The sequence below is a fragment of the Lissotriton vulgaris genome, chromosome 8, assembly GCF_964263255.1.
Source record: "Lissotriton vulgaris chromosome 8, aLisVul1.2, whole genome shotgun sequence".
Lineage (NCBI taxonomy): Eukaryota > Metazoa > Chordata > Amphibia > Caudata > Salamandridae > Lissotriton > Lissotriton vulgaris.
The window spans coordinates 652,463,097-652,489,954 of NC_141696.1; the positions used below are offsets into that span (position 1 = coordinate 652,463,097).

The window sequence follows — 26,858 nt, forward strand, 5'->3', positions numbered from 1 at the left end:
TCTATACTTTTTGCACCCCAAGCTTCAATAGGCTACAGGGACCCCATTCCCAAGGGCTTAAATCTATAAAAAGGGGAGGGGGCCTCTCCTGGTGCAGGCTCACACACTGTACAGCGGGAAGCCCACCTCTTGAACACAGTAGTTTTCCTGCCCAAAGAAGTGGAGGCAGGGAAGTCTGCTCCCACCCTGCAGGAGTTCTGTTTTTCTGCTCCTGCAGGGAAACTCAAATTGCTCCTGCTCTCTCTGGGCCGGAATGACCCCGGCTCATGATGCAAGAAGGATGGGTAAATGCAGGTATCCGGCAGGGCCGGGGTGGGCCAGAGACCCCTCCATGGCCCCCAACTATTGGGTTGTGGGTATCACAGATGGGCACTGGGGCATCTACTCGAGGCCCAGGGCATGAGTAATTGGGAGTGTAAAGGCTTAGGGAGGAAGGATGCATCACACCTCCCCTTAATGGAAAAGAAAGGCCATGAGAGATAGGGTCCCTGGGACCCAAGGAGGAGTATGAAGGGATCCCTTGTCCACTCCCTTATTATAAAAATAAAGGTCCTGCTGGATGGGACCCCATGTCCTAAGGAGACCTGGAGAGGGGTACTGTGTGTCCAACCCCCCTTATTGATAGTTAAAGGCCCCCAGGGATGGTGTCCACAGGGCCCAAGGAGGCTAGGACATGGGGCCTTGCACCCTTCCCTATATTTAACAATAAAGGCCCCAATGGATTGGATCCAGGGCCCAAGGTGGATCGGGCAGGGTGAACAGACACCCTCCCCCTTTATTAAATAGAAAGGCTTCAGGGGATGAGTGCCTGGGGCCATAAAGATTCAGAAAGGGGGTCTGCGTGCCCCCTCCCCAATAATTATTTTAAAAATCGGATGTCCCAGCATCAGGACACCAAAGTGAATAATACATTAAAAATAGGAGGTGTTCATTTCTTATTGACTGCTCCACCATGGAGCACCTTATAATGCTCTTGCAGGACTTTATGGTTATTAATTGTTTTAGCTTAGTGGTGCCCCTAGAATATGGGTGGGCACCACCAAGCATTTTTTGCAGAGGGCTGCAGAATGTGAAGCAGTCCCTTAGCCAAACAAAGTAATTCCTCTGGATCATTAAAACCATGACCTTAGGAGAGCTTACAATATTTATTTAAACCACCACTAACTGGAGCTTCTTATTCTTTAGCTGGAGTGCAAGGCCCTCATGTGGTTGTTTTTCTGATTGCTTTTTGTGGGTTAAACATCGCTAAAAGTAAGACTTAGAGACATGTTGCTTTTATATATAAAAAAAAGTTAAGTCTTTCCTTTTTACATGTTTTAGCCCAAAAATTGCAATTATAAAACTATATTCAAAGAAATGCTCAAAAAGATATTTAATATCGTTTTTTTTTAAATTATTATGATAATCACTGTTTTTATTGTTATTGTTAACAATTGCGATATGTAAATTACTGAAATGGATACTAGTTTAAGAAAATGCCCTATTGACTGTATGTATGGTCACCACTAGTTTTTTTTCGACTGGTGTTGCTTGTTTTTTTACTCTGAGAGTGCACTGAGGCCTTCTAACTCTACCTCAGAGTGAGTGCCCTGAACGCAAAATGTGTAATATACATTGGCTATACCAAGTTGGGATGTTATGTTTGTTATGTTATGTTATTTAATCCTGTAAGGCACACAGATACTCCAAGGAGTGTCCCGGGGCGAGCCCAAGGAGGAAAGGAAAGGATACAGAGAAGTGATGCTAACGTTAGTCAAACAGGAAGGTCTTCCGTTTTTTTTTAGAAAAAGATCAAATTTCTGAATGCTGCAGAGAGCTAAAGGAAGTGAGTTCCAGATCGTAGCTGCTCTGCTCTCACAACAAGTGAGTTGCCCCCATTTTTGTAAGCCGAAAGCAAGGAGAATATGCCAGGCACTAAGATGATGATCGCAGGTATCTGGCAGGAGTGTAAAACAGGAACCTCTTCTGAAGATACACAGGACTCAGGGCATGCAGAGTGCGATGGGCTAAAGTCAATGCTTTAAACTTGACATGACTGGCCACCGTCAGCCAGTGTAATTGACGCAGATACTGCCGAACACTGCTTCTCATAGGGATGTTAAACACAAGTCTGGCAGCAGCTTTTTGGACAGTCTGCAGTTTCCGAAGAAGGTAGCCGGGAAAGCCAGGATATAGAGGATGCGCATAGTAAAGTCCACAAAGTATCAAGGTCTGAAGCACTGTTTCCTTAGCTGTTCTAGGAAGAAGCGGGAGAAATTTCTTAAGAGTTTTAAGTAGCCCAAAACAGGACCCTGTCAGCTTCTTTATCTGGAGAGTGAAGGAGATATTTTCCTCAAACTAAACACCAGGATTTAGTGCAGGCTGCCCCAAAGAGTCAGGCATGGGAAACTCCTCTGGCCATAGAGATTCTTGGAACTGGGTGGAGGAAGGTCCCATACAGGAGAATTTCCAACGTATCCTCATTGCATTTAAGCTGTGCTGAGGAGAGCCATTGGAAAACTGCTGCATAAAATGTTTTAGCCAAGGACATGTTGTGTTCTATCTAGGACCCCGTTCAATATTGTGACCTTATGCCCCTATACGGCTATAATCAATTCATGGCATAAACGATCAGAGCCATATTTCAGTAACTCGTCTCTGCAGCTCATTACAGTACATGACACAGCAGAAGCCACTATCTTAGATTCCTAGATAACACACTGAGTTCTTTCAACAGATAAAACCCCCAGCAACCTGGGAAAGCCCCACTTGCTTTGTATTGATTAGTAATAGAACTCTTGCAAGCACTGTAAGAACGACCAGTTCTTAGTGACATCTTTATTGACGTCTTATGTCCAAAAACCTACGTCAAACAAGGCACCTTTCAGGTATAAATAATACCAACGTTGCCTAAGCAAATGCAATGGTGGTGGTGAATACAGGAGCAGAACAGCTGTCCCTTGCAGAGCCCAGCAGATGCGAGAAGCCCATGGACGCTGCCCCTCCTCCTCCTTGACGCACTGAGAAAGACGCTGTCTTTTCTCCTGCCGAGAAAATCCAGCTCAAGCGTTTCCAGCCTACCCTCACGGGTAACTGGAATATCGAGTCCTGAGAGGAGATACCAGACCTCCAACATTCTATTCCAGAGGTACGGTGTTGACTAAACCCTTAGAGAGAATTCTTGAAGCAAACCCTTGGCAAAACCAACTTAACTTAAACTGCTACTCACTTACTCCCTCCCAGGTATTAGGCTTAGGTGAGGTACACCGGGGTAGGCGTAGTTAGAAGCACCAGTTGAGGACGTTAGCCAAATGTATATATGAATGTATATATTTTATTCATTTTAACTATTGTATGGCTAAGAAACCATATCATTGCTTTTACAGTATTATTTCGCAATACTCCTTTTACTGTACGCACTTTTTATAATAACAAGTCTTGCAATTGTGGCAATTCATTTCTCTTGCATGAGAAGAAAGACTGTTCAATAAATAATACCTTTTATTGAAAACGCCCGTCTCTCCATTCTCTGCATACTGGTGAAAGTAATTCTGCACAACTGACTGAATGAAATAGCTGTCTATTGTTTCTCCCGACTCTAGAGATTGACTCTTATTCTGAGGAGCAAAGTTGTCATGTTAATGCGGTTGTTGGAAAACTGAATCCCTTCTTGCCTGAGCCAGGGAAGCTGATCACTTCCTATTCAGTCAAGAAAGTTTCCAGTGACCTCTGAGCTAGCTGGTACAAACCCAATTAAGTCTAACATAGTCAGTAGAGACCTAGAAGACCGCACTCCTACGTCTACACTGCTGTTTATGTTATTCCAATGCGCAGGGCCTATAGGGAAAATAGGAACTACACTACAGACATAGAGCACTCGCATTTGCCCCAAGTGAGCAGCAACTGGGTATTATACGCACATGCCATAATTTTAGCCCCCAGTTCTTCAGCCAGGTAGATCAAAAAGTAGGGGACTCAAAGAGGATCCCTGTGAAACCCCAGTGGTCACCTCTGCGGCCTAGACTAGAATGGGGGGATCCAAACCTACTGTGTGTGACTCTCCAAGAAAGACTTCAACCAGCTCAAGACGGCCCTGAGATCCCAACTTTTTCCAGGCAGAGAAGCAGCAGCGAATGGGGGACGGTATCAAATGCTTCCGAGAGGTCCAGCAAAACAAGAGCAGTCCTCCCGCCAGCATCCAGACACTCCGAATGGCTTCCGAGACTTCTACCAAGTACAATGGGAGGCTCTAAATCCGGATTGAGCTGGGTGAAGTAGGCCAGTCAACTCCACAAAATCTGTAAGTTGTCTAATCACCACCTTTTCACAAGCCTTAACCTTGATAGGTAAAAGTGAAATAGGGCGGTAGTTAGCTGGGATCAGCGTCTCCAGTGGGGGTTTCTTTAGGAGGGGCAGAATCTTGGCCTGCTTCCTTAGTCAAGGGACATAAACCTCCTGAAGGGAGAAGTTAATAAGTTTGTTGACTTCTGGATTCACACTCTCTGCGACAGAAGCAAGAATCCTGGCAGCAGAAGCACCAGATGGGGAGCCTGACTTTAGGGCTTTGAGGATCTTCAATGACTCAGGGTGACCAATAGGGAGGAAATCCATTGGGGAAGGGGACTCAACAGGCAGTGACACCAAGGGTGGGGGCCTCACCAATGGAACATCCCCTGGCGTAAAAGATGCCTTGATAGAGCAAACTTGGTCTATAAAAAAGTTTGACAGTTCCTCACACTAGGCATTGGACGCAGGCAGAATAATGGATTCCGCTTTAGGGACCATAAAACTCTGTACAATAGAGAAGATCTCCTTAGAATTATTGCTCACCAGATCACTCCGATCCCCATAATAAAGACTTTTAGCCAGAGCTATGGAGGAATAATAAAGCTAGTAAGCCTTTCTAAGGTTCATTTTGAACAGTGGACAATAGTTCAGCCACCATAGACGTTCTAACTGTTTACAATGTTGTTTCTGCCGTCTTAGCATGTCTGAAAACCACTGCTGAGATGGAGAATCTCTCACCAGCTTGCGGCAGATTGTAGGATGGAACCTGGCCACTGTCCTCGTAATCCACCCGGATAAGCTATCTAGGGCCTCCTCCAGATTATCAGAGGAGGTTGGTCGAGAATCAGCTAAAGCTCCACTAAAGAACATCAGATCAATTTTGGCAAAAGTCGGCGCTTGGCCAGCCCTACTAAGGGGAATGGTACCATCCGGCACCCAGGAAAAGCATGTTAAAAAGTGATCAGACAATGACACCGGAAGTGGATCCTCTATCCTTAAGCAGAAATTAGAACAAATGGGATCAAGAAAGTGACCCCCTCAATAGGTTGGTAATTTGACCTATTGAGTTAACTGTCCCAGGTTAAGACAATCCAGAAATTCCTTGCTATCTCCAATACATCTTTATCTAAGTGAATATTGAGATCCCCTAAAAAAAGAGATAGTGTAAAAACCACATAGCACTGGGTAGAATAAAATGCACCAAATTTTATAAAACATGCCCTGCAGGCACAGGCGGCCTATAAACCAACATTCCACCAGCTAGACATGAGGTGAGATAGTGATGCTAAAATCAAAAGCTTCAACCTCTCCTAACTGTGAGGATTCCCCACAACGTAAGGCCCATTTGTCCCTAATAATCACTGCAGAACTCTTACCTCGTCCTCTCCCCACTTTACGATCAACCTAGAAGATCTTAAATCCATTGTGTATTGCTAACTCAAGGACAGGATGCAAAGTCTCACTGAGCCAGGTTCGGTAAGAAATAAAAGATTGACCTGATTTTCAAACAGGAGGTCAGAAATATCCTGGTGGGTCTGCATAACGAACGTTTATTAATTAGGGCTGCCTTAAGCAAGGGGTCATTGCCATTACCACTGGATGAAGATTCAGGGTGCTGATGAACATCCTTGCCCGTTTGAAAAGCAAAGTTACAGATCTTACACAAAGACAAGGCGAGATCTGATATATCCTACCTGTTAGACTGACAATGCAACCAAGGTTGGAGTTGAAGAAGTTTGTGACGGTTATAAGACCAACCGCAGTGTAATTCACTGCAAAACGAGCAGCGTGGCTGGCGCTGGCCACTTCCAGGATGCTGACGGGCATGGAGGGGCTTGTCTTAAGCATTCCTTTGGTGTGTCCGTGCAGCCTGCATATTTATTGGTAGGCCAGCACAACAGCTAGAGCATGCACTGACCAAAAATGGCGTCTTTATTTGTCTGCCTCGTGTAGCAGCAGGAAGGGAAAATGGCAGTTAAGATCCCACGAAGGAGCAGAGTGCCGGTAAGAGCAAGCAGCAGATGTGCAAAGTAGTGCGATTCAAATTCATAAACAGTTAACAGTTTTTAAAATGAGGGCAGTAAATCATTAAAAGCAACCAAAATAAAAGCGCTGAGCAAGCGAGGAGCGCAATAAATCACTACGTGATCCTTAGTCCGCCAAAGGTACTGGTGTCAACGCAGCGCGCATTTTTATGAGCTAGACAGCAGAACAACTAGAGCACTCACTGACCAAAAATGGCGTCTCTAGTTGTCTGCCCAGTGTAGCAGCAGGAAAGGAAAATGGAAGTCAAGACTCCACAAAGGTGCAGAGTGCCGGTAAGAGCAAAAGGCAGTTGTGCAAAGTAGTGCAAATCAAATTCATAAACAGTTAACTGTTTTTAAAAAGAGTGAGAAAAGCTCTGAGAGAGCAAGGAGGGCAATAAATCACTAAGTGATCCTCAGTCCCCCAAAGGCACTGGCACCTGCGCAGCATGCATGTTTATGGTCTGGACAGCAGAACAACTAGAGCACTCACTGACCAAAAATGGCGTCTCTAGTTGTCTGCCCAGTGTAGCAGCAGGAAAGGAAAATGGCGGTCAAGACCCCACAAAGGTGCAGAGTGCTGGTAAGAACAAGCGGAAGTTGTGCAAAATAGTGCAATTCAATTCATAAACAGTTAACAGTTTTTAAAATGAGGGCAGTAAAACATGAAAAGCAACCAAAAATAAAGCGCTGAGAAAGCGAGGAGTGCAATAAATCACTACATGATCCTAAGTCCCCCAAAGGTACTCACTGGCGTCTGCGCAGCATGCATGTTAATGAGCTGGCCAGCAGAACAACTAGAGCATGCACTGACCAAAAAACTGACCAAAAAATGTCGTCTCTAGTTATCTGCCCCGTGTAGCAGCAGGAAGGGAAAATGGCAGTCAAGACCCCACAAAGGTGCAGAGTGCCGGTAAGAGCAAGCGGCAGTTGTGCAAAGTAGTGCAATTCAAATTCATAAACAGTTAACAGTTTTTGAAAAGAGTAAGAGCAAGCAGCAGTTCTGCAAAGTAGTGCAATTCAAATTCATAAAAAGTTAACAGTTTTTAAAATGAGGTCAGTAAAACATTTAAAGCAACCAAAATAAAAGCGTTGAGAGAGCGAGGAGTGCAATAAATAACTACATGATCCTCAGTCCCCCAAAGGCACTGGCGTCCACGCAGCGTCCATGTTCATGGGCCAGCCAGCAGAACAACTCGAGCACGCACTGACAAAAAATGGCATCTCTAGTTGTCTGCCCGTGTAGCAGCAGGAAGGGAAAATGTCAGTCAAGACCCCACAAATGTGCAGAGTGCCAGTAGGAGCAAGCGATATGCTAACTAACCTACAAACCCCTAGCATATGGTACACATGGCACCAAGGACATGTAAGTTAGAGAGAGTCCCACCAGGGATTGCAGCACTGGTTGTGCCACCCTGTGTGTGACAAGAGCCATTGCTGACTGGAAGGGTTGTTTCAAACTGTTACCTTGAATGTGCCATTTAAAAACTTGGGCAAATTCCAGTGTCCCCCCCGAAACCTGTATAAGTCAACCTTATGGCAGGCCTACTGAGACCTAAGGTAGGGGGGCTAATATTGAATGGGCAGAACATGTAATCTACGTGTTATGACAATAAAAACAAGAAATTGATGTTTTTATTGTGGAAGGATTGTGTTGTGCCATTGATGAATGCAGGGTTAAATGCTCAGCCCTGAGCTGCACTAACTCATAAACGGTGCTACCAAAAATGGTACTCCAAGGTGTCAAACAACTCATTACATTGATCTCAACTTGGTTCTCAAGACAAAGTTAATGTAACCAGTTACAGTGTACATATTTTTACAAAGTTTCCACTTAGTTGCCTTCAATCGCCAGTGCCCTTAATGTTTGAACATGAAACTTGATCCCGAAAAAAGCTTTCTGCCCTTCTAGGAAAGATATGCTAAAGACTTCCAAGAAAGGACAAAATAGGGGCCTGCACTGGAGAGAGATGTTACCTCCCTCCTGCAGGAAGCTAAACTGTTTTTTGCCCAAAACATGAGCTTGAAAGCTCAAAGTGCCTTTGAAGGGCAAATGGGGAACCCTTTGGAGAGAAGCAGAGGAGTTGGTACCCAGGAAGGAGTGTAGAAACCTTTTTTTCCAGGGACGTGTAGCCCTTTGGTAGTCACATCCCTGGGTTGTGATAGGGACCTCTGGATGCCAAGAGATCGATTCTGCCATCTTGGGAGTGGACAGAATGATGCATCCTGGGATAACTAGATGCCACACTTCCTAGTAAGTGGTCATAAGAAAGGAGGGAGCCGGGTAGCCATTTGGCTACCAACTGCATCCTATACTGAGGGTATTTTCTGTACATTAAAAGAGCACCCCTATCACCCAGAACTTAGATCTTGACTTGACTGGAAGAAGGACCGAAAAAGGACTGCCCTTCTGCACCCAATTTCCCATGTAAAGAGGCTGCACCAACATGGACTGCACATGCTGCATTTGGTGACTAAGAAAAGAGAGGTATTGTGCCTGCTGTTTTCTACTCAAGGGGAAGTCATCTCCAGGGCCTAATTAAATCAAGAGACTTCAAGAGTCAGTTAACGGACCTCCAGTTTGCATCACAAGATTATAGCAGCTTAAGAGGTCTGCTAAGGGCAAGTGGTAGCCCACATCTTCAGATTGCTGCTTTCCATCATCGTGGGGCACCAGGGACTGGGACCTGACACTCAGAAGTTGCACCTGAACCTGATGGACCCAGAAGGGTTGTCAGAGTGCAACTTGGTCCTCCTTAAGCAAGCTGTAGTCTTGAGAAAGATTGGGCTGTGACCGCAACACCAGATGCCTTTTAGCCCAGTGGTGACTGGACTTTGGCCAGACTGGAGAGGAATTAGTGGGATGTAGAACTCTGGTTCCATGACCCCCTCATCACATTGTTGGAGTGGTAAGTCCCTACCAGATGACCTCCATGGACTGTGTTGCATGCAAGGCATCCTTGAACATCCTTTGACATCCTGGATACTCAGCATCAGGGCCAACCCATAGGAATCCATTAGACTGAGAAAACATTGAGGTTGGTCTGTGTATTACACAGTGAGGTCACACAACCGCATCATATATTACAACCCATTTCCTGGCAGCTAGATTTGAAATATAGATGATTCTTAAAAAGAAATATGATTATGGTGTCAATATTTTGCTGTTGTGATTATTTTGCAAAATCAGTAAGATATCTGAGTGCAGAGAGGACCTGCACATGTATTTGTGTGTGTGTGTGTATATGTGTGTGTGTGTGTTCACTGAAAAAAAACAAATGTACTTCTTATGACCTCACAAATTACATCACACATGACATCACGCAGTGAATGTGAGTGTTTTCTAAAAGTTAATAAGTGTTAAACATATGTACTAAGGTTCTACAAAAGTTAAGCTAGTATACTACTAACAAGTGATACTATTTCTATCACATATCATCTGAGTGACTGTATGACTGTGTGTATATTTGTGTGAGTGGCTGTAAGTGTATGTGAGTGGGTATGTGAGTTGCAGGATGGGTAAATAAGTGGGTGTATGAGTAGCTTTATTGGTGAATATGTGAGTGTGTGAATAGCTGTATGGGCGAGTGAGTGGCTGTATTGGTGAGTGAGTGGGTATGTGAGTGGCTATATGGGCGACTGAGTGGCTGTATGGGTGAATGACTGGGTGTGTAAGTGGCTGGTTGCGTGAGTGAGTAGCTATTTGAGCAGGCATTTGGTTAACTAAGTAGATATGTGAGTAGCTGTAATGGCAAGTTAGTGAACATGTGAGTGTGTATATGCATGTGTGAATAGCTATGTAAGTTGTTGTGTGTGTGAGTGGTGGTATGGGTGATTGAGTGGCTCTGTTGATAGGCTGTATGAGTGAATGAGTGGGTGTGTGAGTAGATGTATGGATTAATAATTGGGTATGTTAGGAACGGCATATGTGAGTGAGTTGCTGTATGAGTAGGTATATGAGTAAGTGAGTAGCTATGTGTGTGGCTATATGGGTGAGTGAGTGGGTATATGAGAATCTCTATGGATGAGAGAATGGAAGTGGGAGTGAATGTATCTGTGTGTGTGAGCAAGTGTATGAGTAGTAGTATGGATATATGAATGGATATGTGAGAGGTTCTGTGGACAATATCATCAGTGATGTCATTTGAGCTGTTGCTGATCATGTCATAAGGGATGTTGTGTGTGAAGTCATAAGCAGTGTATTAAGGGAGCATACGTTATAGTTAGGTCAGGTAATTATAACTTCCAAATGTCTGTGGTTTTGTGTGTGCATAATCTGAGCCTAATTTTAAGGTCCATGTAACTTTCAGCTTTCTCATTGAATTTCTAAGGGTTTTTCAATTCTATTTCCAAACTATAACGTCCCTGTAACCTTTGTTTCTTTCCATGAATTTCAAAGCTTTTTCAAATTCTTTTTTCAAAGTATTATGTCCCTTTAATGTTTAGTTTTTTTTGTTAGTTTCTAGGGTTTATTTTTTAATACTACGTATAATACAATTTAGTTTGCTTTTTCATTTAGTAATTATTTGTATACAGTAGAATTTTTGTTTAATAGATATACTTTCTATACTTATAAAAGCTAAAAATCATGTAAAATATCTCTATGACAGGGCCTTCAGGCTAGTGAAAAGTGTTACTGTGGAGCTTGGCCAGACCGCCAGTGGTCTAGGCCAACCTGAGGCTTGACTTGTCTATTTGTGGCCCCCAGTCCATTTTTTTTTGTTAGGGTAAGACTTAAGTACTCAAAAACAGATACCCGCTCCTGTTAGATTCCATTCATGTGCGAGTTGGGGCGGGTAGAACTAGCGGGGTTGAAGACCATGTATTTTTCATTTGGTGTTTGTCTCAGTGTAGAAGTGACTCTATTGATGTGTTAGTGGGTGTTTTATTGGGTGAATGAGTGTGTGCCTGGGTGTGTCAGTGTCAGTGACAATGTGCGTTTGTGTGTGTTAGTTTCTAAATTAGTTGAAGGTTGGGTGTGTCAGTGGCGGTATCAATATGTGTATGGGTATGTTATTGGCTGTATGAGTATGTGCCTGGATGTGTCACATTCTTTGTATTGGAGTGTGGCTGGGTGGGTCAGTAATTGTATTGGTGTGTATCTGAATGTGTTTGTGTTTGTCTCAGTGTATAAGAGGCTCTATTGATGTGTGAGTGGGTGTGGTATTGGGTGAATGAGTGTTGGCCTGGGTGACTCAGTGTCTGTAACAATGTGTGTCTGTGTGTGTTAGTGTCTAAATTAGTTGAAGGCTGGGTGTGTCAGTGGCAGTATCAATATGTGTATGGGTATGTTATTGGCTGTATGAGTATGTGCCAGGGTGTGTCATATTCTTTGTATTGAAGTGTGGCTAGAAGTGTCAGTAGTTGTAAAAATATGTGTCTTGGTGGTGTGTAATTGACTAACAATGTGTAATTGAGTGTGTCAGACACTGTATCAGTGTGTGTCTGGGTGTGTCAGTGTCTGTGGCAATGTGTGTCTGTGTGTTAGTGTCTGTATTAATATGTGACTGGGTGTGTCTGTGGCTGCATCAGTATGTGGATGGTTGTTTGAGAGGCTGTATCAGTGTTTGGCTCTTTGTGTAAGTCCAATCCAATCCAATATTTCTTTATTTCATTCCATAGACAATACAAGAACATTCCGGCCCTAGTTAATAATGTTCTTCCAGAAGCTTGGGTGGCACACTATCGACCCCAATTCTCTTAATCTGAAGATAGTACTGGGTATTTGCCCCCGTGTAGAGACGGATTTAGTCTTAACCTTTACCTTGGCGGAAATTGAGAGAGATCTCGATTGTGTAGCAGTGGGCAGGGCACCGGGGCCGGACTGTATCCCAGCGGATGTATTTAAGTCAGATTGGGAGAACTGGTTGAACTACATCCTTATCCTTGTTAATGGTTTGGCAAGAAGGACTGGAATCATGGCATGGGGGTGAAATCATTCCCATTTATAAAAAGGGGGATCGTGCACGTTCAACTACTTACTGGCCCATAAGCCTTATATACACTATACAAAACATTGTGGCTAGGGTAGTGCTAAGCAGGGTAAACAGTTGCATAGAGGATAATGAAATCCTATCTACTTATCACGCAGGGTTTCATTCCCACATTAGCACTATCAACCAAGTTTTCAGATTCATGTTGATATATTGGAATACTGTGATTTTAGCAGGGGGGACACTTTATGCTGCATTTGTAGACCTCGAATCTGCATTTGATCTAGTCCCCCGTCGTAAGTTGTGGGACACACTTAGGGAAGCAGGGATGCCTGCTGAGATCCTATTTTTTATTGTAAAATTACATGAGTCAACATATGCCCAAATACGTTGGGGTCAGCAGGGTGAGTTAACAGATTGTTTTCCGGTGAGCAAGGGATTACGTCAGGGGTGTGTTTTGGCCCCAACCCTTTTCTCTTTGTTCATAAACAATGTTATCTCTTATTATACTGATTATCCAACGGACGCCCCTACTCTTGCTGGAGCTAGGGTGCCGCTATTAATGTTTGCAGACAGCACCTTAATTTTGTCTAAGAGGGAATCCAGTCTGCAGCAAGCCCTTGACCGATTTACTCTTTTTTGCAGTGACAATGGTCTAGTGGTCAATGTTGAAAAGACAAAGTATATGGTCTTGCATAGGTATAAAACAGTGAAGGCCAGAGTAGAAATGTATAATACGTCCTTGGAACAAACTGACTCCTTCACATATCTGGGTGTAACTATGGGCAAACGTATGAACTGGAAGACTCAGTTAGATCTATTAGTCTTAAGGCACAACCAATTAGCAGGGGCCCTTTTAAAAGAATTCCGGTTATCACAGACCAAACCAGTTGGACCGGCCCTTGCCATATACCAAGGAAAGGTTAGAGCGTCAATAATTTATGGGGCGGAACTATGGGGCTTCGAAAATTTAGCTCCATTAGTCCTAGCTCAAAATAAGTTCCTGAGGTCACAGACCAGCCTCCCTCAATCTACTCCTCTTAGGCCCCTACTTTTAGATTTAGGGTGCATTTCTTTTGAGGAAGCTGTGGGTTTTTGACCACAGGCTTATTGGCGTCGACTTTGGACAACCCCAGAGTTAGCACCCTACGCAAAAGCTGCTAAGTTTATTAGAGAAGCTAACAAATCTAACAAAATTACCTGGCTACGAAAGATTAAGGCTATCTTATCAGACATGGGCCTCATTCATTTATGGGAAGACCCTGAAGGGAATTCTTTCCCATCTAAACAAGATTTTAAAGCCTTATATAGGATCATGGTTAATCAAAAGTCTCTGTCCTTGGTCTCTGGTACATCCCTTACCGGCCTCTTCCGTGCTATTAAAAGTGAATACAGGTTGGAGGCCTATTGGGATATTATAACGCGTCCCGGAGACAGAAAACTATTTCATCAATTTAGAGTGGGCACTCTTCCACTAAAACCATTTATGAAAAAGTGGGGGGAAGACCTAGACACAAAATGTCATACTTGTGTAACCCAGGATGAGACTATAGCACACGTCCTCTTTGTGTGCCCTGCATATAAGGGCCCTCAACAGAAGTGGCTTAAACCGGTCTGTAAAATGATCGGAACAAAATCTTGCCATATGGCTCTACTTATCCTAAAAACAGATACCACTGAAGTCATAGTTATCGCTATGGCTAAATTCTTGAGCTGGACTTGGGCACTTAGAAGGAATAATTTGCAAGGCACTATATAACCTGCTGTATTGTGCAAGAGTATTCTCTAATTTACTTATGAGCTGAATTATTTATTTAAAAAAATCTTTTTTTGAAGAAGAACCAAACTATGCCTCGGCTCAGAATGGATATAAAATGCTTCTTATCTTGAATTTTTATATTTTTACGATATAATTGTTCTTTAATCACTGACATCTTCTTTTTTAATCTCTAATGGAATTCTAATATGTTATTCCTCTTAACAAAATGTTTATGCCATTATGTGTTTTTATATACTTACTGTATTGTTTAAATGTGTCTTTAATGATTGAATAAGATTGAATAAAAATGTAAATTGAATTGAAAAGAACATTCACAAATATATGCAATATATGAAAACAGGTAAAAGAGCTACAACTCAGGTAAAACAAGATTGGGTTGTACATAACAGTTACAAATCTGTCAGTCTTATATTCATTACTGGATCCTAAAAAGACCTTTCACGCCCACAACATAGAGCTTAAAAAATGGGATACAGCATAAACAATTGGTATTTGTGTATCATATCTTAGGAGCCTAAATGCCTCTTCACAGTGTTGTGTACCTAGGTTTCTGCACAAATGAACCAACTATCTGTGTCTGAATTTTTTGATACCCAGGACAGAAAAATAATACATGGAGCTCGGTCCCCTCTACCCTACTACAGCCTGGGCACCTCAAAGCAGAGCTGCCGAACCATTTATGAGTAAATGCACGCAGGGGGAGAGAGCTCATATTAACGGCTGCCATTTGTCAACTGTTGATAACAACTCTCTCACTGCTCCATATACCTAATCACAAACCTACAACGTTTTACGTGTTGTGCTTTAATATCCTTTTCTTGTAACCTACAACCCACACAGTACGTAGGGAAATTCCTTGTGTGATACTTGCCGGGTATTGATGAAGTAAAATGAGAAACCTGACTGGGTGAGTTCATATTTCCCTCTGCAAACATGGTGCAAACATGGTGGTTTTCCGCCAAAAGTGCCTGTGTAGTTTTCGTGATAAAAGGTCTGTGAGAGTCACCCACAAAGCACCTCACATAGTGTATGTTTTTAGCTATCACCACTGTGTGCTATGAGCTTGTCACTCAGGGAACATTAGGGTTTTGTTTATAGTAAAGTCTCTGATCTTAATATTTGTTTTTATTCCTTCACCAGGTTGGTCATATTCTATCAGGTAGTACACATAGTATGTGTTAGGCTGGTTTAAAGAGGTAGATTACACCATATAACCACCCGTTTGTAGATAGATTTAATTTTAGAAGATCCCTATGAATCGCCACCATATTGATTGACTACCAGGTGAGAAACATGTTGACCACACAAAAGAGCACCCTACCTGAGACATAACCTCAGACATGTGCCTTTGTTTCTTTTAATCAGGTTGGGAGACCTATTGATTGAAATTGTTTTTCGTTGATTTTTGTTGGTACTTCCAAACCTGTTTTAAAATTCCTTCAGGTTATACACCTCCACTCACTTATCTACACTGGATAGACCCTCCCCCACACGGCACCAAACAGCAATTTGGAATAAAAGTTAACTGCCATAGAGCCCCTCATAGGGAGCCCATTAGGTATTGGAGCGCCAACCTGACAAGGAGCAGTCCTATGATGAAGCATGACACCCAGCCTGGTGAGTGAGGGCCCCAGATTCCAAGAGCAGGAATCCCTGTCCTCCTACTTCTCATGATCATGCAAAACAGTTCCCCTAGTTTTCCCTTGACTGTAATTTGGAATAGCATACTTTCTGTATCTTTACTGTGTGCCTGGGTGTGTCAGTGACTATATTGGTATTTGCCTGGGTTTATCAGTAGCTATAACAATGTTTGTCTGTGTGTGTTAGTGTCTAAATTAGTTGAATGCTGGGTGTGTCAGTGGCGGTATCAATATGTGTATGGGTATATTATTGGCTGTATGAGTATATGCCTGACTGTGTCACATTCTTTGTATTGGAGTGTGGCTGTAAGTTTCAGTAGTTGTATTAATGTGTGCCTGGGTGTGCCATTGTCTAACAATGTGTAGCTGAGTGTGTCAGACGATGTATCAGTATGTGCCTGGGTGCATCAGTGTTTGGATGGTTGTCTAAGTCATTCTATTGTTATGTGCCTGGGTGTGTCAGTGGCAGTATTGGTGTGTGCATGAATGTATCAACTTCTGTATCAGAGTGTGGCTGGGTGTGTCTTTAGCTGTATCAATATATACCTGGGTGTGTCAGTGTCTAACAATGTGTATCAGGGTGTGTCAGACTCTGTATCAGTGTGCGGCTCAATGTGTCAGTGGATGTATGTGTTTATGTATGGGTGTTTGAGAGTCTGTATTGGTGTTTGGCTGGGTTTGTGATTGGCTGTATCAATATGTTCCTGGGTTTGTCAGAGGTAGTATTGATGTGTGCATGAATGTGTGTCTCTGTATTGGAGTGTGGCTGGCAGTGTCAGCAGCTGTATCAGTGTGTGCCTGAGTGTGTCAGTGTCTAACAATGTGTATCTGGATGTGTTACACACTGTATCAGCGTGTGGCTAGGTGTCGGTGATTGTATTTTGTGCATGAGTGACTATTTGAAAGGCAGTGTCAGTGTTTTGCTGGGTGCATCAGTAGCTGTATTGATGTATAGATTGGTGTGTAATTGCCTGTATTTGGGTGTCCCTGGTTATGTGAGTGGCTGTATTAGTGTTGACCTGGGTGTGTACCCTGAGAATGTAATATTATGAAACACTGATAAAAATGTAAATAGTAAAATACATTACTCCAATAGATGATACCATATAGAGGATACCATGCATCTCTATGAAAAGAAAAAAACACAGATATGAGTTAGTATTACAATTTATAAAATGACACAGTATAGTTAAAATTTTAATATTGCATAACTTCATAATAACAAACCACTTAATACTTATTTATTATGCTGTAATGCTATGTTATATTACAAAGAAGCATTTGATTTCCCCTTTTTTACTGTTCTAATCTTCTATACTCATAAACCATAAAATATTTAACATTGAAAGAATCATCACTGAACAGTGGGGAAAAAACAATCATAAAAATTGTAGAAAAAACAATACTGTACACTATTTCATTGCATTTGAGGAACAGTGTGCATTCCACTCAGTGCAATTTAAAAAAATATGTTTTGTACTTAACTTACACTACTAATTTCAGAAATATTATGGGTGAAAATAAAACCCTTATTGACAGAACTACTCATAGATAAAGAAGGCACACCAGCATATGGTTAGCCTTATAAAGATATCACTGCTGGTAGGCCGAAGGATGTCATAAATACTGATAACAGATCTAGAACAAATAATGTATACCTCTTTCACAACTCTAATCCTCCTTAAAACTTTAGTTCCAAAATCAAAAGATAGGAACTTAGTAGCTTTGAAATTTGTAATCTCTCTTTCCATTTTACTTACACCTCTTCTCCGTCATTACAGCATTAAAATAAGATATTTCCTACTTCTTCGCACACATAATGTTGACAGGAGATCTGATCAAACATTTGGGCAGGTATTGTTTTGTGAAGCGTGTTTGAAAAATAAATCAAAAGACAAATTTGCAATCTGGTAGTTTTAAATCAAGAAATCACTCCTACACTTGATGTGAATGTGCAATCTTCAAACTCATGGTTCTATGAGTAAGTAAGTCCAAATAGCTCCCAATAAATATTTTTTCTTTCTCTAATACTCCAAATATCACCATTATAAACTCTTTGGCATCCTGTTGAGTGTATGGAGTAATCTGTACAGATCCATTACATAGATCTACAAGTTCCCGAGTGCATAAAGCACATGTTATAGTTCTGTCAGTAAGTAAACTGTGCAACAACTAACCCTGGGCGTAGTATGCGTAGTGGGGCTACGCGAAGCTACGCAAAGTGGGCGAGAAACTACGCCCACTTACGCACTTTGCGTAGCCCCACTACGCGCCACCTGCCCCCTCCCCTCCATACCTAATTTTTGAAAATATTGAAAGAAAAGTAAATTAAATAGGCACTTATCTTGTGCGCTGCGTCCCGGGGCTCCCTCTGCTCGTTCGCGCCGCCATCGCCGCCATCTTGAATATCAATGCGCATGCACGGCTGCCCGCGCATGCGCATTTCTCACGAGAAATGCGCATGCGCATTGGTATCGGCGACGGCGGCGCGAACAAGCAGAGGGAGCCCCGGGACGCAGCGCACAAATGAAGCGCCTTTTTATTTACTTTTGTTTCAATATTTTCAAAAATACGTATGGAGGGGAGGGAGGCGGGTGACAGGTAACTTTGCTACGCCCACGGGGTGGGGGTAGTGTTGCCTGCTACACCTACTTTGCAAAGGGCGAAGTAGGCAACACTACGCCCACTCCGTGGGCGTAGCGAAGTCCTTCGCCCAGGGTTAGCAACAACGCACACAGCATTGAACACAGTCTTTTCTGTGATTTCTGTTCAAGTGCATATACAAGATGAGGACATTGAATGAGTATATTTAGAACAACATTTGCATAGCAGTTGACAACAGAGGGGTTTGACAACTAGTAACCAGGAATATTTCACTCATTGTCAATGTTTTTTTTCTTAATAACTTCTTTCTTCTCCATTATTTCTGTCTTTGCACTGACATCACTAGAGTCCTTTGGAAACTTTCACTTTGGATAGATGATGCTGAAATAAATGCTGAGCAAAAACACTTCTTAATCAATATTACTCTTTTACACATCTTGGATCAGCACTTACAATGCTGTCATCAAATGCAATCAAATAAAAATCAGACAATGTTCTAACTCAAGATAAGGCTACATATGCCATTACTTCCTTAAACACTGTACTCCCCACCATAACCAATGCTGAATCTACACTTAAGCCTTGAGATTTATAAATACTTAGAGCATATGCCAGAGAAGCTGGAAACTGTTTTCTTTGCACATATATGTCTTTCACAAGCAAAAACATACAATGCCCTCACAATCTGCTTTTTGCTATCAACCTGATCAAATTTAATTGGTAGGTACTCTAGGAAAGGTAAAAAATCTATAATTTTACCCATAGCGCCATTCACTAATCCTTCCTTAACACTGAAATGTTGACACAAACTCTACAGATCTTGCAAACACTTAAACATTTCTGTAATTGAGCAGTATTTGAAACAGATTTTTCCAATGTATCCAATTTAGTTTGCAATCTTTCATTTCGTAATACTGAGAATCCCTGGTTTTCTATTTTATCTATGGTCACCAGTTCCAAAATTTCTTCTTCCTCCAATTGCAGCAATTCATTGTTGAGAGAGGCGCTCTCTGCTCGTGTAGGCATTAGACACACAATTGGTTTTCCTTCTTTAATGAAAGTGAACTCTATCTCTGCTGCTGTCTTGTTGTTGGAAACATTTTTTTAGAAGATAACTTTCTAGCTGAGAGTTTCCCTCTTTAAAAAGGACACCTACTCTTAGTATCCTTTAAAATATTCCTGTATTCAATGCCAGATGCTTACCAAAAATTCCTAAGTAATTATTTATGTTTTTAAACAGGTTTTATTAATCAAATGACACATATAACGCAGGGCTCTGTACCCCAGAGACCTCTGTACAATCAATAGACAACATCATGACTTTGACTTTTTTAAGGAAAAGAAAATGAAGCAAGGATGTAGAAGTGCAATACAGATGAAAAATACCTTTTAGAAACCCCCCTAACTACCCCCCACATCCCCCAGTTGCACTAACAACCTTTTAGTCCCATTTGGAACATGGCATTGCCCCACACCTTCCGCACCCACACACTTATATATGCAATTGAATACCATTGGCACCCACGGCCAACATCAAACTGGAAGAGGGGGACCCCCCTCAGCAACCAGCTCCAGTATCAGCCCCTGATAATCTGCCAACCACTTCCAAATTGTACTATGTTTCCGTGGGCAACCTCTGGCTGTGAAGATAGGGAGTTCTAAGCCCATATAAAAGTCCAGGCCATCTTCCATATGGACACAAATGGTGGTGCCAACGCCTTCCAAGCCCTGGCGATACCCCCCAATCCCCTCCATGACATGCAGCAATACCAGCTACGGTGACCGGGGCAGGTCCCAGCCCAACACCTCCGAAAGGCAGGACATAACCCCTCTCCAGAACCGCACCAAGGAAGGGCAATGCCAGACCATATGTATCAGGGTCCCTTCCTCCTGTTCACATCTAAGGCATACTGGGGAAGCCACCATGCCCGCTCTCCACAACCGGACCCTTGTGAAGTAAACCCGGTGGAGATATTTGAATTGGATAAGATGTAGACGTACCGCATTGGCCACCCCGCGGGGGCCAGAGCCTCCGTCCAGTCCTTCTCATCTAAAGAACCCAGATTCTGCTTCCACATCTCTCTAAGTTTTTGCAGGGTGGGGGAGCTGTGTGTCACTGATGTCTGATAAATCTTAGAAATGTTGTGGTCCTGAAGATCCCCCATAAATGCTTTGGCTTCCACCGGGCTGAATTCGGCAAGTGACTCTAGGCCCACCAGTCTTGGAGAAAGGGCATGATGAAATTGGAGGTATTTATATAAAATTGGGACTTAGGCATCTGAAAGTCGCTTTGTAGGTCTTGGAAGGATTTCAGGGTTTATTTTTTTATTTATTTGCGAGGTTATATAGCGCTGGAATCGACTCCAACTGGAGTATCTCTGCGCTTTTGGGCCGGTAGACATACACAGAGGAAATGAGTAATGCTGGAGCTAGATCTAGTTTTTAAACAACAGGGTTTTAAGGTGTTTTCTGAATTTCAGATGTTCTGTGCATAGTCTGAGAGTCAGAGGGAGTCTGTTCCACAGTGTGGGTCCTACTACTGATAGGGCTTTGCCTCCGTGCCTAGCTTTCTTGGCGCGAGGTACTACCAGAAGATGGCTTTTACTGGATCTGAGTGATCTGGTGGGGATGTAGGGAAGGAATTTCTGTTCCAGGTAGGTAGGGCCTTGTCCATTTATGCTCTTGTGAATAAGACAGCATATTTTGAATTTTGTTCTTTGTTGAATGGAAAGCCAATGCAGTTTGTTTAGGAGTGGCTTAGATGCTGTTCTTGGAGGGGCATTGAGGACTAGGCGAGCAGCCGTGTTTTGGATTACCTGGAGTCTAGCCCACACTCCCTCATTAGCGGAAAGAAGCAATCCGTTGCAGTAGTCGATTCGACTCAAGATAAGGGCCTGCACTAGAGTTTTCCTGAATGAGTCGGGCAGCAAGGGAAAGATTTTGTGCAGCATGCTAATGATGTAAAAGCATGAGCCTGCAATGTAGTTGCTGTGTTGTTTGAGCGATAATTCCTGATCAAGGCGGATCCCTAGGTTTTTGACAACCTGTTTGGGTTCTGGGACCGTACCAAGATCAGGTGGCCACCAATCCAGGGTCCATAATATTTTGACCTCTCCGAACAGCATAACTTCAGTCTTGCTGACGTTGCACTGTAGATAGTTGGTGGACATCCACTGTGCTACAGCCTTCATGCCTGCTGAGAAGGAGTTTCTTAATTCAGCGGTGAGTGTTTTGAAGGGAAATAGGAGCTGCGTGTCATCCGCATATGACACGGGGATGAAACCAAATTTGCGCATCACTCTTGCCAGGGGTGCCACGTAGATGTTAAAGAGTGTTGGGCTCAAACAAGAGCCCTGTGGCACCCCTTTTGAAACCTCTACCTCTGCTGATCGATATGCACCCATGGTGACAGTCTGGGTGCGATCAAATAAGAAGCTTCTTAGCCAGGCAAGGGCTTTGTTCTTAATTCCCACGTTCGACAACCGGTCAATAAGGATGTTATGTGACACGGTATCGAACGCTGCGGACAAGTCCAGTAACACTAGGATCACAGAGTAACCTTTGTCCTGGAACATGTGCAAATCGTCAGTAACAGACAGGAGGGTGGACTCTGTGCTGTGTTTCGGCCTGAAACCAGATTGGGAGTAGTCCAGGCCGCCAGCTATTTCAATGTAGCTGGATAAGTGTCAGTTGACATATTTTTCTGTGAGTTTTCCCAAAAATGTTAGCAGGGAGATGGGCCTGAGATTGGCTAGTTCGGTCCATGGTGTGGCAGTGTTTTTCCTGATAGGCCTCACTATTACCTGCTTCCATTGTCTGGGAACAGAGCCTGTACTAAGTGACAGATTGACAAGTTTTTCAATCGTAGGACATAAGATTTCCAGTAAGGTGGGCATTAGTCTGGCTGGAATAATATCATCAGGGCTGCCGCTTTTGATGTGCGTGGTGAGTACTGATAACTCCTTTGGAGTGATAGGGGGAAAAATGTCTAGGGTGTGTATGGTTTGATTGTATTCTGTGTCGTGAAAGGCGAGAGCTGCGTCGGTAGTCATTGTATTGTTGGAGTTGACTATTTTCTGATAGATGGTATCTATTTTATTAGAAAAAAATTGAGATATTTCGTCACAGAGCTTTTGTGATGAAATCTCGGGGCTTTCACATGCTGCTGGTTTGACGAAGGATTGTAGTACTCGATAGAGGAGCCTAGGGGAATTGCCTGCGGCCGTGATTTGGGATGCTATGTGGGTTTTTCGCGCAGTACGGATGGCTTTATGATAGGTATATAATGAGTCCCAGTATAGGCTCCTGTCAGTCGCCAGGTGGGAAGTTCTCCATTTCTTCTCTAGCTTCCTAGCTGCTTGTTTTAGTGCCCTGAGGTCGTCAGAGAACCATATTTCTTGCTTGTTGGCTGGCCGGGGTCTAAATTGTTTTAAGGGAGCTACGGTGTCTATGGCAGTCTTAGTTGCTCTTTAGAATTTTTCGAGGGGGCTTTCAATATTCTCAGAAGTGGTAATGGAGGATTTGCTGAATTTATCTGAAAATGCACTTTCGTTGACTTTGTGCCATTGACGTTGTTCGCTTGGGAGGGAAATCGGCCCATGGAGGGCAGGTTTGGGGTGAGGGGTGTAAAATTCAATAATAAAATGGTCAGTCCAGCTGACTTGGGTGGGAGGTAGACAGGTGACTGTGGGGAAATTGACTAGTATTAGATCTAGGGTGTGCCCTGCCTGGTGTGTTGGGCCCATGTTTCGTTGTGTTAATCCCAGTAGGGATAGGTCATTTAGGACAGATTTGCCTCCTTGCAGTCTTTCTGTTCGCTGTGTATGTTAAAATCTCCTACTAATAAGAAGTCCCTGTCGTTGTTAACATAAGGGGCAAGGTTCTCAAGTAGCGTGTTAGAAAAGTTCATGCAGGGTCCTGGTGGGCGTAACACTAGGGCACCCATTCTGGTATGTTTGGGGGAGAAGGCAGATTTGAAGATCAATAATTCAATGTCAGGAGTGCTTCGTTCTGCTACTATGGTGCAGTTGATTTCTTGCTTGTGAATAATCGCGATCCCTCCTCCTATTTTCGTGGGGCTGTCTAGCCTGATTATTTTGTAGCCGATTGGAATTGCTAAAGCAATGGAGGGGGTCGAGTGGGGTTTAAGCCAAGTTTCAGTGATGAAACACAGATCTGGCTCGTTGGTAGAAATTAGGTCCCATACTTCAGATGTGTGCTTAGGTAGTGACCTTATATTGCAAAGAAGATTTTTCCTTCCAGTGAGAGTGAGAGTATTGGTGATATTTTCCCTGACATTGGGAGAGGGAGTATAGGCTGTTACATGCCCCTTAGTGCAAGTTTCCTGGAACTCTGTGGTAAACTGGGCTCTACAGTGGAGACAGGCGAAAGGACCCTCCACAGAGAGGTTTTCTTCCTTACCACAATCTTGTGTTTGTTTCACATGTAGATTCCGAAGTACCTGGGCTGAGTAGGTTATCCTGGAGGAAGGGGGAATTTGCAGATCGTATGTAGTTACCCCCATGCCCCTTGCCCCGTCCTGTTGCGGACGGGCGCAGACGGGCTGGTCTTAGGCTAGTCTTTGGCTCTGTCGAAGGCGCCCCTCTGCGCGCAACCGGTGCGCGCTTGGGCCGACGACTGGATAAATAGTCCTTCTCAAGTAGTGCTAGAGCGCTAACCGCTCAACTGCCTCTGAGTTGCTGGGCATGTCTGTCTCTCACCTGCCCCACCCTCCGCTCAACGGTATTGGATACTGAGTCGGACCAGGGCGGGCAGGCTTGAACACTGAGCGCAGACCGGGAAATCAGCCCCTGGTGCCCCTTACAGTTCTGGGGAGTATCGTTCGTGCACAGAGGGTGAGTGTGTAAAATTAGTTCTCAATTTCAGACACAGCGTGCAATTTAAAAATATTTGTCAAATGACATGCGGCGCAAGTGAGTTATTTTAAAATTCGCACTCAATCTTAAAAAAGTCCACCAGCTTTTTACGAGTGTTCCGCTCTGAAGAAGTAATTACCTGGGAGACACTGCCACTGTCCTCCCCTTACCCCCTCATGACATCTCCAAGGTTAGAAATGCTGATATTGTCCCAGCGCTGAAACCCAGATAATGCAGCTAACTGTGGCAGGTGACCATTGTTCCTCAGGGGGGTCCCCCGGGTCAGCGTGCTCCACCACTCTATCTGCCTCAATGCCTGCCGCCAAACCTGGAAGACCACCCAAGTCATAGATGGCAGAGCCCTGCATGCCGGTGCAGAGTATAGGATCTTGTGAAGAGAGATCCCCCCATGAGGTGCCGCTCAGCAGCGTAAGCGGGGTCATCCCGACTCCCATACCACCACTCATTTAGGATGAGTAACTGTGAGGCCATATAATAGGACATGATATCTGAAGTCACCAAGCTACCGCAGTACGTGGCTAGGAAACATGTCCGCAAAGTGACTCTCACCGAACCTCCTGCCCATAGGAACTGCCCCAATGCCGAATTCACCTGTCTAAACCATTGGGGTTCGGGTAGGGACAATTCTGCAATTAGTACAGTAAGCGAGGAAGCACGACCATCTTAAATATTGCCGACCGGCCATTGATTGACAACGGTATGCATGACCAGACCTTCAAATCCTCCTGGAGGCACCGCGGAAGAGTCCGATAGGAATACCCCAAGGTACTTCATACCATCAGTAACCACCCGGACCGACTCACCCCAAGTGCCCACGCTCGACGTGTTCCCGAGAAGCCATAACATGGATTTGCTTGGATTAAGATAGAGGCCAGACGATTCTCCGAAGATCTGCATAATGCGAAGCAGTTGCGGACCTTTTCTCTTCACATTTGTAAGAAAGAATAATACGTTGTTGGCATATAAGGCAATGCGGTCTGACAACCCATGATCCCACTCGAAGCCCGTCACTTGCACATCCATACGTACCCAGGCAGCCAATGGTTAAACCGCTAAGGCAAACAGATAGAAGACAGCGGGCAACCCTGCAGGGTGCCGTGCCCCAGGGAAAAGGGGGAGGAAACAGCGCCAGCTACCCGTACCGATGCAGTAAGATCAGTGTAGAGCAGAGACAGGTAGGACATGAAGCGCGGGCCTAAATTCAGGTGACGTAGCAGAGCGAAGAGGTACACCCAGCTAAGGGATTCAAATACCCGGTCCATGTCCGCCAGTAATAGCACCGCCTGGTCACACCGCCCCTGAACGGCCGCAATAGCCACCTGAGTGCGGCATATATTATGTTGAGTCACTCTCTGGGGCATGAACCCGGATTGATCTGGGTGGACAAGTGTGATGATATGGGTCTGCCGGGGGTTAGCAAATGCCTTGTCCAAGATTTTGGCTTCTACATTGAGTAGAGAAACGGGGTGATAGGAAGCATGCCTATCCAGGGGTCTGCCTGGTTTATGAAATACCACAACTGTAGCATGCCATCAGGAGGAAGGCAACCCCCCTCACGAGACTCCTCCACCACCTTAAGGTAGTGAGGTCCTAGCTACAAAAAGAACTTCTTAAAAAACTTGCAGGGGAACCCATTGGGCCATGGTGTCTTGACCGAATTGAGGTCTCCTAGGGCTGCGCCCAATTCCTCCTTCGTAAGCGGGAGATCGAGCTCCGCGCTCACATCATCAAGCAGAGCCCGGGGGTGAGGTCCTCCAAAAACCCGCCAATCATGTCCTCATGGAGGCATTCTTTGGGGGCGTACAGCTCTGTGAAGTATGTAGAAAAGCTTTTGGCTCTCCCTAGGGAATCCGTAAGAGGCCTTTCATCTGGGCCCACTATCCTAGGAAGAGGCTGAGAGTGAAACAACCCCTGACAAAGTCTATGATTTATACTAGAAGTGTAACCAAATATTGCAATTGCTAATACTTCCCACAGAATTCTGAATTTAATCGGGGTGCAGTGTTTCCTTCAACTAGGACATCATAGTCTGTTTTTAGAATATATTACGTTCTAAAATGTACAATGGCAAGCATTACGTTGGGGACCATGCTCACCTCATTGATGATTACAAGCTTTAACATTTTAAGCACTCGTGACACTTCATGGAAAGCTCCACAGGATGACTTTAGTACTTTACTTTGTTAACATGCTGCATAGTCAGCATAAAAAGTCAATGTACACAAATTCCTTTGATATTTTGTGCCGCCAATCTAGTGGGTGCTGTTACTACACATGACAAATTACACTCTTTAGTCTTCTGTAGGAAAGCAGTTAGAATTTGAATTAAAACGCTTTTACATGTGCCAGCTTGACAGTTGACACACAGTAGAATAGGCTAAAATGTTGTTTGCACACACACTCTTACTTGTCATGGAAGAATCCATGCTCAACTTTTTCTTTCACCACCACATACATTTCCTTTTGCTTGTCATTTAGTTGTGAAACTAACTCCTCCCAATCAATAGTTTCCTCTCTTGCTAGTTGTATTGAAGTTGCCCCCTAATGTATTGCAATGTCAGCTTCATTTGCAGTAACTGGCTTTCCAGGAAGATGTTGTCTAAGAGGTCTCAACTTTGGCTGAATTGGGAACTTTCCTTAGCTATCTCCACAGCAATTTCTTCCTGCTCAATTTCATCATGTAATATTTTCAAAGAGTTAGGAAATACTGAACA

At 43.7% G+C, this 26,858-nt stretch overlaps 1 protein-coding gene across 1 annotated transcript in view; it reads right to left on the bottom strand.

Moving 5' to 3' along the window:
* The window catches only part of GUCA1C (guanylate cyclase activator 1C), a 741,913-nt gene that overhangs the window by 340,764 nt on the left and 374,291 nt on the right, over positions 1-26,858 (bottom strand). The gene's annotated exons all lie outside the window — the stretch shown is intronic.